This window comes from Ursus americanus, chromosome 10 (assembly GCF_024610735.1).
Source record: "Ursus americanus isolate L20-20 chromosome 10, mUrsAme1.1.p, whole genome shotgun sequence".
NCBI lineage: Eukaryota > Metazoa > Chordata > Mammalia > Carnivora > Ursidae > Ursus > Ursus americanus.
In genome coordinates this window covers 63994076-64007393 of record NC_142136.1, presented here as the reverse complement: position 1 = coordinate 64007393, position 13318 = coordinate 63994076, and the positions used below count along the sequence as shown (strand labels likewise).

The following is a 13318-nucleotide window of genomic DNA, read 5'->3' as shown; positions in this document are numbered from 1 at the left end:
TCTATCCATCATGTTCTGAAGAAACCACTTTTAATAATTAAAAAAAATATTTGTATGCTTGTAATGATAACCAATGTTAACCATGGGTAGAAAAGTATAGAGAATATTAAAAAAAAAAACCACCTATCAAGTGATACTTTTTTTGGGGAGGGTGGTACACAAACTAGAATTTTCTAGAACTTTTTTCTTCTCATTTCCTATTTAAACAACTTTGGGACTATTCTGTATAGGTCGATCTGCTACCAGCTCTTTTCACACCCTGATATATTGGGAGCATTTTCACCCTATCTTTAATGGAACATTTTACTACATGGATGTACCATAATTCGCTTAACCAAATTCCTACTGTTGGATATTTAACTTGTGTTCAACATTTCACTATCATAAATAATTACACAAAAAACACCCTTTTAAATGACTGTGATTATTTCTTTAGGTTAGAGTTAGCCCCTGGCACTTGAAATTTAGTTTCTAGTTACTGGAAACCAGGGGGCACATTTTGGATGCTTAAAAAATTCTGCTGAGGGAAGTGGGATGGTGAGTCTAAAGAGAAGCACTTTTGAAAAGCTTTTGACCAACTGCCCTCCAGACAAGCCGACTCAAACTGTACTCTTGTCAGAGTATGAGAGTAGTCATTAGCCTAACCCCTCACCGAGGTTAAGTTCTATCTTCTCAAAAATCTTTAATCTTGGACTTCGTTGCCTTAATTCTGAATTGGTTTGATTACCAATGAAGTTGTATATTTTCCCCATATACTTGTTAGCCATTTGTATTCTTTTGCTATTATTTGCTCATGTCTTTTGGCCATTTGCAATTGGGATGTTCTTTTTTCTTATTGGTTTGTAAGAATGCACTCTGTATTAATGTTCTTTCACTTTGTCTATCACGTTATAAATATTTATCTGTGTAAGTAGTTGTTGAAGTATGTTAGCTTTAAATGTGGTATTCTTTTTGAGTATAGTAGTTTAAAATTGAAGTCTAATTGATCAGCTTTCCCCTTATGCATTTTTAATCATTTTATATGTCAATAACAAAGAAATCATAATTCCAGATCTAATGTTGATGCTTGACTTTGAAATTTTCTTCCCTACTCATGCAATTTCTAATTTTCTAAGCTCAAAACGTTTTTTTTCCTTTATATATTCTGAATGGCTTTATGCAAACATCTTTTTCTCTTTTTCCCAATCCAACAAAGTAGTTCATATTGTTTAGCAAGGAAGGAATGTAAGTATATAAAATATAAATTCTGCAAGCCTACAAATAAGAGATAATGGAAAGCCTCTCCTGGAGAGCCTTATGCATTGAACTGTGGGGGGGGGGCAAAAAGAAGGATTTCAGTTAGAAAAAGAAGAGGAAAGAAATTCTACCTTGAGGTATTAGTAGTTGTGGTCTCATAGTCAAAAGCAGAGAGAAAATGATTCAGGGCATTACTGAGCGTGCTCAGGCTTCCCTGATAGTTACTTGGGCCACTGTTGGCTGCTCTAGCCTGGCCAGATGGTCCTGAAATATTCTATTTCTTAAAAAAAAAGGAGAGAAAAAGAGAGAGAGGGAGAGAGAGAAATCTATCCATATGGATATATCAACAAAAATTAAAAGACAGAAGTAAGCAAGACATATAACAGAATAACATCGAAGATATGACCAGAGCCGCAAAAACTGTTCTCATAGGGTGACAATGTTCACAGGTGTGTCTACAGAGGTTCTAATTCACAAAACAGATCTTTGTAACATGTCAAGAGGACATCCAATTAGCTCAAGGCTCCGTCCACACAACTGACACTGAACGCTGGAGCTTGTCCTAGCCTTGGATACCAGCCTGGCCTTTTGGAAATCTATTAGCAACCAAATGGGGTGGCTGCGATGTCGCTGGTCTGTGGGCGTGCTTCAGGTGTCCACCGTGTGCCAAGTGCTGGGCACAGCAGGCATGATAAAGAACACCCAAAGTATGGGACTCGAAACACTTGCCACCTGGTAGTGCAGTACGGAGTCTTTCAGCCAGCAGTCATTTTGAACAAAATCATCTTTGAAACTGAGGGTTCTCTTTTGCTAATTTTTATTTCATGGAACTGGTGCTTGAAAAACATTGGTTTGGGAAACCAACTGTTTCAAGTAATAATACATTGCTCATTTGAACTCAAAATCAGGACCACAATGAGGGCAGGGTGACCAGGACTTTCTGTCCCAGGTCATGAATGTTTAGAGGTCACTACATTTAAAATAATAATTCAAAGAGCACTGTATCTAGTGAGCAACAATGAAAAGTTAAAATAGAAAGCTACCAGATGGTGCACATTGGTAATAACACCCATCTGTGAGCCGCAACATGAATTAAAAAGTTGATTTCAGGGTTTGTCGCACGCTGTTTGCTCCAGGTGCCAGAATTGCTAGTTATGGCTCCAACTACCAACCAGGCTCGGGATCGGCATAATGGAACCAATCTTACCACACTCCGTTGACATTTTCCAGCTACCACAAAGAAACTAGGCATTTTAGTTAGGCAGCTCAGCCTTCACAGAGCCAACGTAGGCGTTTTGTTTGATTTTCGAAGCATTGAAAAGAGCTCGTGGGCTCATGCCATGCTTCAGAGCTTAACTAAGTTCAAGAGAAGCAAGAGCTCACCATATTATTAATCTATCAAAAGAAGTCATTTATTAGTCTGCCCCCCCCCCCCCACCTCCTACTCCATTTGGTACTAACTAGTCCTGGCTTTGGAAAAAGCATGTAAAGTTCCTCCGTAAATATTGGACCAAATTGCTACTGATCCTGTTACCACTTGTTTGAACTCTTAACTATTCACTGACCTCATCCAACTTCTCATTTTACAGAGGAGGGAACTGGGTCTCAGGGAGGCTAAACGGCTTGTATCCGAACCCTAGTCTCAGACTGGGAGCGTCCTCACGACCCCAGGATCTGACGTTGCCTCTTCTGCAAGCTCTTTCACTGTGAATAAAGGCTGACAAATTTCTATCAGTGCCCATGGTTGGGGCAGACAGCCGAGTGATGGTGGATAGCGGGAAGCTTGGCAAACAACCAGTTCCCATTTCAATTAAAAATTGAAGATATTGAAGCTACAACTCTATCAAGATGCCCATTGCATCAGAAAACAAAACAAAACAGGGAACTCTCTTTCGGAAGTGGAGTTATAGTGAAGTAGTAGGTTGGGGGGGGGTCGTGGAGTCTGAAAGATAATTACAGATATTACAAATCTCGTACCTCTTGCCTTCAGAATAAGAGTGAAGCTTCATGAGTCATATAAGGAATTAGAATAATTCTGGAAGGCTAGGGTGGAATGTAACAGAAAACAGAAACAAAACAATGACAGCAACTGCTTTTTTTCCTAGGGTCAAAATAAAACCAATTGAAGAAAATTGCAGCTCCAAGCCATAAATTAGAAAAAAAAAAAATACAAAAGACTCCAACCATCTTTCCCATTAAAGTTTAGATTTTAAGTATTTTAATTAGTTTAAATGGAAATGGTGTTTTGTAATGGAGAAAAATGCAGTGAAGAAGGACAAAGGCTTCATTACTTTAGAAAGAATGCCAAAATCTTTGTCAGCTTAAAACCACAACTTAGAAACATCATGAATAACATGATCTAAATGGCCAGTAAAACAGAAACCCTTATTTGTTCTCACAAAAGACATTTTCATAGCCTCTGGCAAGGAAGAAAACAGCACCCTCCATTTTCCCTCTCTTGTGGGGTCATTTGTTTTGGGGAGTAATCACTTCATTCTGATATTTTTGGCACCCTTGTATTATGAGGGATGCATTTCCTTTGGCAGTGGAGATAATGGGCAGCACAGATACTCCTTAAGAAAGACCATATTGGGGACGCCTGGGTGGCACAGTTGGTTAAGCGTCAGACTCTTGGTTTTAGCTCAGGTCGTGATCTCAGGGTCATGAGGTCCAGCCCTGCGTCGGGCTCCGTGCTCAGCAAGGAGTCTGCTTGAGATTCTCTCTCCCTCTCCCTCTGCCCCTCATGCTTGCTCGGGCTCTTTCTCTAAAATAAATAAATAAATCCTAAAAAAAAAAAAACAAAGAAAAGACGATATTGAAGGACTGTAGGTAAGCCACTTGAAGGAAACTTCGGGATAGGAATTTCTCTTGCTATTAAAGGTTGAAGCCTAGAAAATCAGATCAAACATATTAAATAGGTCTCTGGTGGCTGAACTTGTCACAGCAAGCCAGCCAGATTGAGTTAAATGCCTGCTTTGGAAAGTCCCTATAGTCACAGTTCTGTGAGAGGGAAAAGTATCATGCTCCATATGGTCTATACTAGTGTTTGCCTTACAGATGTCCTCAAGATTCAGTAAGATAGAAGTTAAAACATTTCCCACCTTCACCCTGGACCCCAATTTAAGAAACGAGCCTCCTGGAAGGGACAGATTTAGAAAGACAAGCCAGATGCAGATGTATAGGGAAGAGACCAGAAAAGGAATAAATCTTTGGCCATATTCCCAGTGGCATGAGAACCACCACTTATGCAGATTCTCCCCCCACTCGGAAACAGTTGGTAGGTAGGCTGTAGTGTTGTGGAAAGTGCTAAAGAAGAGAAATGGTGACAGAATGCCACCACAGGCACCAACACCTCACCTGAGCTCGCATAGCAAGGACATTTGTGCGTTCAAAGGGGCTCACTTGTGCCTTCTGGAGAATCTTGAAGAGCAGAGGGGAAGCTCCCATGTGTCTAGACAGCCTTAGTGACATGCTGCATGCCGGCTAGGGAATATTCTTTAAACAAGGTGTGTTTTTACTCTTCTACTCTCTTGTCAAAACCAGCCAGAATAAAAGCCTTGTCAGGCAGAGGCCTCTCAACTGATATGTGCTCTAAATTCAGCTGTTCAGAACTGTTAAGGAGTTGGGCAAGTTCATCTGGAAGAATCCATCATGAGCAGTAGACACTTTGTGCTCTCCTCCCCATCCTGATTACAAAGACAAGCTTCCTCTCAACTTGGCAAAGGCACAAAGCCTCCAAATGGAATAACATCCCTCTCTTTGGTTATATGCAAAAGACAGTCAGGAAGCACATTCAGTTCTAGAGACTTTTTATAAAAATGGCACAAGCTCAATGACCGAGAGAGAACTTGGGATTCTGTCTCTAACTCTCCAACAAGTTGCTCTTACATGTTCACAGGCTTGGAGATGGAAGGAGCCCTCTGAGAATCCCAAGGTTATCAGTGGTTACCAAATCAACTCTCTCCTCAACTCATGAATATCCTCTCCTAGCTCTCGAAGTGGTTGTCCAGCTCTCTCTGGAGCACCTCTGGTGCCTGGGGGATTCACCATGTCTGTCTCATGGTTTTGAAGCCTTCATCATCCTGCTCGTCAGCACAGGTGAACTGAACAGCGCATTCCTGGTTATCTCCAACAACGAAGGTTTACTTCTGTAGAAACAGGATTTTTGCACTTCACGGCAGCTTTATGGGACATCCAGATGCAGGCTCCTTGCAGGAAGGGTCAGTCTGCCTCTCCCCAGCAAGGACAGGAGCCCATTCTCTCATTTCTGTGCCACCTGGATTCTGAGTCAATCCTGACACTACAGTGAAATTCCCATCCCTACTGGCTGTGGGGTTTGGAACCAGTGTTACTTCCCTCAGCTCCATATGCAGCATGTCTGGAATAAAAGCAGTCAAGATTGAAACACTCTAAAACATAGTTTTTAAAAAACAAAGTATGTAGCAGACTGAGCTGAAAGCGAAGGCATTGGTTGGAGTCGCTTAGCTGGAGAGTAAAGTCCCAGAAATTGAGATTTTTAAAGTACCTTCTAAAAATACTGCGACGCGTGTCTAAACCCAGCACCTAGACGAGCCCAGCACAACTTTTCAGAACACCCAACTAAGCTCTCCAGATGGCGCACACGTGTTCCCACAGCCGGGACGCTTGCTGTGAGACTGACACAAACCAGCCCTGGAAGCACTTGCTGGCTGAGGCTCCTTTACGTAACCCCTGCAGAAGGCTTGATGGTGCTGGGATCTTCTGCACGAACAACCCAAGGGCCAGCACTCAGAATGACTCTCTCCTCCAAATACTTTCCTTCTTCCTAATAGTCAAATAAGAGTGAACTCTCCCTACATAACAACCAAGAGTTATATGGGGGCCCTGGATGGGGGGGCAGTTCTAGGAGATTCGTCTGGTTACCCAGGTTCCTGCTATCTCATTTCTGTCACCCATGAGTGTTCTCATCCACATGGTCCCATCCAGCTTGTCGTGCAGTCTCTGAGGTTTGGCCCTGGGAAAAAGGAGAAAAAGAGGGAGACCCCCAGACGCTAGGCAAGAAAAGCTGCTCTGCGTCTTGTTCCACCAAGTCTTCATTTCCAGAAAGTGATTTTGTTCTTTCCTTTGTCTCTCATGCCAACTGTACTGCTTAGTGCTCCGTGTCTCTACATACTAGATGCCCCTAGCACCTCTTTATAGTTGTGATGACTGAAGATGTCTCCACGCATTGCCAAATGTCCCCTGGGGTCATCCTGTGCCTGGTTGAGAACCATTCCTGGGTCTCTTCATTAGACCATGTTTCCCATAGTCTTCCATCAATTCTTAAATTCTTCCTTGAGGGTGTTAATGAAGCCATCTCTAACCACTGGCCTGGGTCCCTGAAACAATGCATACTGCACGTTCTTTCTATAGCTCTGGCCAACACAAATGGATAGTTTCAGGCTTCTACGCATCCACTATGGTGTAGCTGATACAACTGAAGGTCTTCCAACTGTCCGCTAAATTTGGATCGGCATCCATTGCTTTACCCATTTCTGAGAACATGGAGACATGGGGCTTTGAAACCTGGGGGTTTCTTATGTGACAGTTTGGCTAACGGAGGAGGTCACAGGGGCACGGGGTTGAGAAAAAAGCCCCCAGTCTGTGTTGTACAAATCCCAGTGTTGGAGAAGGGCCAGGAACATTGCCAATAATCAGCTGCTCTCCAAGTCATCATTTCCCTTCCAGGGACCACTTACACTTGCAATGAGACTTTTAGAACCCATCCCCAAGGAATGCTACCCGAGCCATTTTAGTTGAGTGCAACAGATATCTATTGTTACCGACTGAGACTGGGAAGGTGCAGCCCTATTCATTAAGCCAGGCAGAAATACCTCAAAACGACACAATCACATACCCTTTTGCTGATATGACGTCAGGATCTTGTCTTTCTGGAAGTCTAAAATATAAGTGTAGTTGGTAAGCTTCCTTTCCCCGTAAAAGCCCGACCTCATTGGCATGAAAACTTGTCCCTGAGGGCAGCCTTTTTTTTTTTTTCTGTGACAGTCCTCAGCTGTTTGCCCAAGATCTGCTGCCTCTTCATTAGCCCATGCACCCTGACCGACAATCTTCACCTTTTTAAAAGTAGAGCAGTTACCAAAATTGAGACATGCCCCTTGGCTGGCTTACAGCGTCTCATCAGAAACCCATGGGCCTTTGGTGGGAGGTTTGAACAAATCACAGATGCGGAGGGCCTTTCTCCCAATGTATTCCTGTTGATAGGTGCATCCACGTCGTCCCGCTCAAGAGGGAGGCCTTCTCAGTCTTCGCTGATGTCTGACAGCACTGAGTGACCGAGTATACAAGTGGACAGTGGCTGGACTACAGTACAACAGCACTCTGACCCACTACTGGCAGCACGCTGCCCAGGAAGACAAAGCCTTCTCAATGCTAACCAGCCAGGAAGCCAGCCTGCTGTAAGTCAGACCAGCCACAAGCCGGGTTGCGTTACCTCATAACGACCCAGGAAGCTAACCAGTAACTCCTACAACAGTCGGCCCCAAATGGCCAAGACTTGATTAATACCTGACAGCTTCCCCTAATTTTTGTCCCTGTTTCCAACTTAGAACCGAGAAAGCTAATATGCACCGTAGCCAATCACATAGCGAGCCCACCCACAGCTTCCCCACACCAACAGGCAGCCCACACCTGAAGCCTTCCCTCTTCGCCATTTATAAAGCTCTCCCACTCCTCTGCCTGCTTTCTGTCCCTACCAAAATGCAAGTGATGGCAGCTGACTCCTTTGCTCTAGCAAACTCGCAATAAATAGCCCTGGCAGGATTTTGTTTGGTTGGTCTTTGTTTCTACAACACGCACGGTGTTCCCTCCTAGCATAAGATGAAGGAGCTGGCTTGAGTCAAGCAGCACGTTGTATGAAACGGGCTTACCTTCATCCATTAGAGTCATGAGAACCTCCACAAGGGAAAAAGGCTGACTGAAGAAACAGCAGATGAACGAGCAGCACAGTCTCACACTCCGGGCCTACACTGATGGGGTGGGTTCCCATGCGTGACAGTGCACATCATCTGAATTTCTATTTCTATTTCTCTTTTTTGCGAAGTGCGTGTGTTAATTTCCGAGGGCGGCTGTAACAAATTACCGCAAACGTGGTGCCTTCAAGTGACTGAAATTTATTCACCCGTGGTGTTAGAGACCAGAAGACCAAAATCAAGGTGTTGCAGGGCCGCCGTCCCTCCGAAGGCTCCAGGTAAGAATTCATTTCTTGCCTCGTTCAGTTTCTGGTGGCTCCAAGCATTCCTTGACTCATGGCCTATCGCTGACATCTCGGCTTCCAACTTCACACGAGCATCTGCTCTGCGTGCCTGTTTTACCCCCTTTTGCCTGGCTCATGTGAGGACATTCGTGTTAGGGCCCACCTGAATAATCCAAAGTAATCTCCTCATCTCCAGATCCTTAACCTAATTATATCGGCAGAGACACTTTTTCCAAATAAGGTAACATTTCCGAGCTGAAATCTTTGGGTGGCCATTATTCAATCTGCTATATCACATGTGACACAACTTTAGGACAAGCCTTTCTTGAGAAGTTTTGTCAGGAAATCTGTTGTTATTCCCCTGCCAAAAACCTTTCCATGACTCCTTGTTGCTTTTTGAGAACATCCTTACATATTCTGTAAGACTCCTGTCTACCTCAGCCTGTCTCTTCTTTCCTTTGGACACATTATTTCAGTTTCTTACATGCCCTAAATATCCTCCTCCCTCTGGGCATTAAAACCTTAATTTCCCTGCACAAGAATCAAGTTGCCCCTCCTACCACCTCACCTGGCTAACCTCTGCTCATACTTCCTGCTCAGTTTAAATTCATTCATTTTGAAAATATTCACCAAGTCTCTGCTGTTTAGGTGCCAGGATACAGTAGTCAGCCGGGAGGCAGAGCACCCACCCTCAAAATTTATCCTCTAGTAGAGGAAATGGACCTTAAAAAACAAAAACAAGAAGTGCTTGTTTTATAAACACTTTGCCAAGAATTGAAAGGATGATGTGATAGTGAATGACTGAGTGAGTGCTTTCTCTCTATTGGAGGTCAGAGAAGGTGTCTGGGAATAGAGGACATTGAAGGTGAGTTCTGAACACAAGACAGAGACAGCCACATGTAGATTAGAGGAAAGAAAGGGAGGCAGGGGACAGATCGAGTCAGGATTGGGAAGACCAAGGGAAAGGTTTGGATTGTACATTATGCAAGATGGGGAGCTATAGAAGGGTTTTAGGCTAAGGCACTAATCTATGAGTCTGACAGGTCACCCTGGCTGCTGTGTGGAGGAAGGGTTTCAGAGGGGCTAATCTAGGTGAGAAAGGATGGTGGCCCAGGAACCATGGTGGAGGTAATGGAAATGGGCAGAAGAGAAGAACTTGGGGTATGATGTGAAGATCGAGTCCACAAAACTCAAGGATGGACCAGATGGCGTGTGGGTGGACAAGATAAACTCAGCCTACACCATCTTTGGCGGGTGTACTGCTGAGTCCTACTGGGGGGTCTGCACGTGCAGTGGCATCGTGTGTCAAAGGGCAGCAGTGAGTGAGAGCTTACCAAGGCCTATGGTCTTCAGCAGGATAAAGGACAGATTTTCCAGCTCTTTACAAATCCTTGTCCTTCCCTTGACCTACTCAATTGGAATCACTGGAAGCAAGACCCGGGGCATTAAAAAAATCCCCTGAGATCCCCATGGTGTGGGTCCATAGACCAGAAAGCTTTTGCTATTCTCTGGTATACAGATAAGAAAATTACCGAAGGAAATCCAGAGGCTCAGAGTTTGAAGTAATTGTGCAATGTGGCATTTGGAAAGAAGGATTAAACTAACAGAATGAGATGAATTAGCAAGACAAATCAGTCTTGAAAAAGCAACAAATATCTGTCTCACTTTAGATTTGGTCCCAACTCAAATGTTCAAAAACAATAAACTATCATCCTGAGACCTAGCTGAAAGCAGACTTTGGAAGGAGAATAAGAGTTCATATTTATTAGCAACCCATGACCAGCTGTTTTTCATTAGTTACAAAACAGAAAGGATCTGAAAGATAGATAAGAAATAAGAAACAGATAAATTACTCAAGAACTGAATACTAGAAAATGGGTATGAACTCCTCCTAGAGAAAAGGAAATAAAAGAAGCAAAAAAAAAAAAAAAGAGCATAGAAGTATCAACTGAAATTACATTTGATAGCTCTCTCCTTGGGTAAGGCTCTTTCATGCCAGACTTTATCTCAGCCATGCAAAAACAAGGATAAATGTACATCTTTGGTCCAGTGGTCTAGCACACATCCGAGTGGTTCAAGGTCAGGAGGTCTGGAAGGGGGCTCACTGGAAAAGGTGAAGGTGTGGAGCTGGTGGGCAACACAAAGTAATGACAGTTGAGAAAGACAGGTGCGTCATTCACAAAGGATAAGGTGTTATTCTGAACTGTCCTGTGCCCCCTTAATGAGATTAGGACTAGTACAGTTTGGATGACAATGGGGTCTACTCTTCTCTCATTAAAACAAAGTCACTGGCTCTTTGCTGTCCAATAGTGTGGGCCATTTTGTTTAGGAAAGTTCTCTTGTACTGTGTGCTGATGTGGTCCATGTACCAGCGGCCTCAGCATCACCTGCGAGCTTGCAGAAGCTTAAGCTCTACCCCAGACCTACTGAATCAGAATATGCATTTTACTAATGTTCCCGGTGATTCGTATTCCCGTTAAAGCTAAAACTGTGGCGGAGCCCCCTTGAATCGGTGACTCTGATCTGAGGGAGCACGTGAAAAATGATGGGTTCCTGGGCCCAGGTCCCCAGAGATTCCAATCCCATAGGCCAGGCCTCTGGATCTTGAGCAAGCACCTTAGCTGATTGTGATTCTAACACGCAAGGCATAATTTAAGAAACAGGATCATAGATGGTAATACATGGGAGTTAGTAGCTCTAAAAATGATGAAATAAGAGACATACCCCGACACCTTACTGAGAGAGCAATATTGAATGGTAGTGTTTCTTGACTTCCCTAATGATAACAATCACTTGAGGGTTATTGGTAAACATTCAACTTCCCAAATCCCTTCCCCAGATGTTTTGAAGCAATGGCTCTGGAAAGTTGTATTTTTAATAGGTATCCTGGATGGTTTTTTATAACTAGAGAGGCTTAGAATTGCTTTACTAGAAGGCACACAGCTCAAGAAAAATATGTATGGTACAGATAAGAAGGGCACTGTGCAAGGTGGGCCTGTGCTATCCAGCTTATTACCTGGTCATTTAAAGCAGAAGGACCAAGTTCTTGGTGGGGGGAGGGGCTTACATACAAAGGAAGTTTCCAGAAAGTCACCTCCCTTCATCTAGATGTTCTGTGAAGTGGACATCCAGCCTGATTGGGAACAGAGATTGTCCACCAGAAGGGGGTACCTGCATTTGAAGAGAAATCATCGGAGCCTCATCCTGAGAAAGGACATCCAAACCTGGTTTCACATGGAGTGAATGAGATTTGGGAGTCATTGTTTTTGTGTCTGGTGATAAAGACAAGACTCGAGAAGGTAATTCTCCAATCAAAATCATCTTTGAGCCTGCACTGTCATCTCAAGGAGGAAAAAATAAAAATTCAATAGGGAAGCCAAGGGGAAGAAAAACCCCTGACTGTAGGACTAGGGATAAATATTCCAACCCTGGTGTAGAAGAAAATAATCAGACTGTCACGACAAATGACAAGCTGAACTTACACGGTTATAAAGGGACCGAAAGAGCTATTCTGGTACTCAGGATGAGTGATGCAAATCTACTTCTGAGCAAAGTCTCACCGGGATAGAATTTAATTTAGAGGTTTTGCCTTCAAGGAATAGGGACAATCACAGGGGTTGATAAAGCTCAGCTACTTCAGGGAAGAAACAGGTAACACAAATGTGTACATTGGTCAGAGCACAAAAAATCAGGAATTGAATTAGGCATACCCTACCTAAACCCTTCAAATTCATTTTTTCATATGTAATTCTGCTACTGGTTTGTGACTCCATAATCAAAATTAAAATAATCAGAGCCTTAGAATGCAAAAGTAATCATAAAGTAATGATTGTGTAGTCTGAAGAAATACAACTTTGCAAACATTTTGTGATAGTTTTTCCATCATAAACAATTATTACGGAGATAGCATAAAGGTGTTCTGTACCTAAAATAATACACCACCTAAAGAAGGGAATTAAAATGGTAGCAGAAGTTCCCTAGACAGGGACACCTGGGTGGTTCAGTCAGTTAAGCGTCTGCCTTTGGCTCAGGTCATGATCTCAGGGTTCTGGGGTGGAGCCTGCTGCCGGCCTCCCCCTGACTGCCTGCTTGTGTTCTCTCTCCCGTCTGAAATAAATAAAAAATATAAAAAAAAATAAATAAAAGAAGTTCCCTAGACATATTATCTAAAGGCTGAATAGGTTCTTAGGAAAGCTTTCATTTCCTTCCAAGGAAATACATAAAAGTATGGCAGCCAATTATGTTTTTCTGCAACGGTTTAACTATTGTTCTAACTATGAGAAGGTTCTAGAATCAGTGACTCTTTGGCGTATTACGGAAGTGCCTATCCTGAAGAAAAAAAGATCTTAGTAAGAGTCCCACATTGGTACCACACAAGCGGTACTTCTTTTCTAAAAGTCTCTGAGGAGTGCCACCAGGGAGAGCCACTGGAAAAATTAAATTAAGTGCTGCATATAAATTAGTTTTCTGTGAATCAGTTACGCCTATGGGTTTCTAGGATACTCTTTGAAGATAGCGGCATGAAGAACCCAGGGAACAGGGATGAAATAAATTCTTTCCTTTTTAAAATAACTCAGTACATGAACCAGACAACACCCACGTTAGGAGCACTTTTCTAGTCTTAGTTTTCCTATTTCTCTGCTCCAGGGAAAACAGCAAGTCAGTTTATTTCTTTTAAAGATTACATAGGATAAAAAAAATCTTGAAAACCCAAAGACAAAGTTTCACAGGTTTAATATAAGTCAGAGATAAATTTCCAGGTACTGTGCTTCCTAGGATCAATAATAAATTCTAAACTTCTCCCCCACCCCCACCCTTCAGCCCTACTACCATCTATGCTGAGAAAGCAAC

The 13318-nt window shown here is 42.9% G+C and overlaps 1 protein-coding gene across 3 annotated transcripts in view; it reads right to left on the bottom strand.

Annotated features, from left to right (window-relative positions):
- Window positions 1-13318, bottom strand: part of DCLK1 (doublecortin like kinase 1) — a 334151-nt gene that overhangs the window by 95798 nt on the left and 225035 nt on the right. The gene's annotated exons all lie outside the window — the stretch shown is intronic.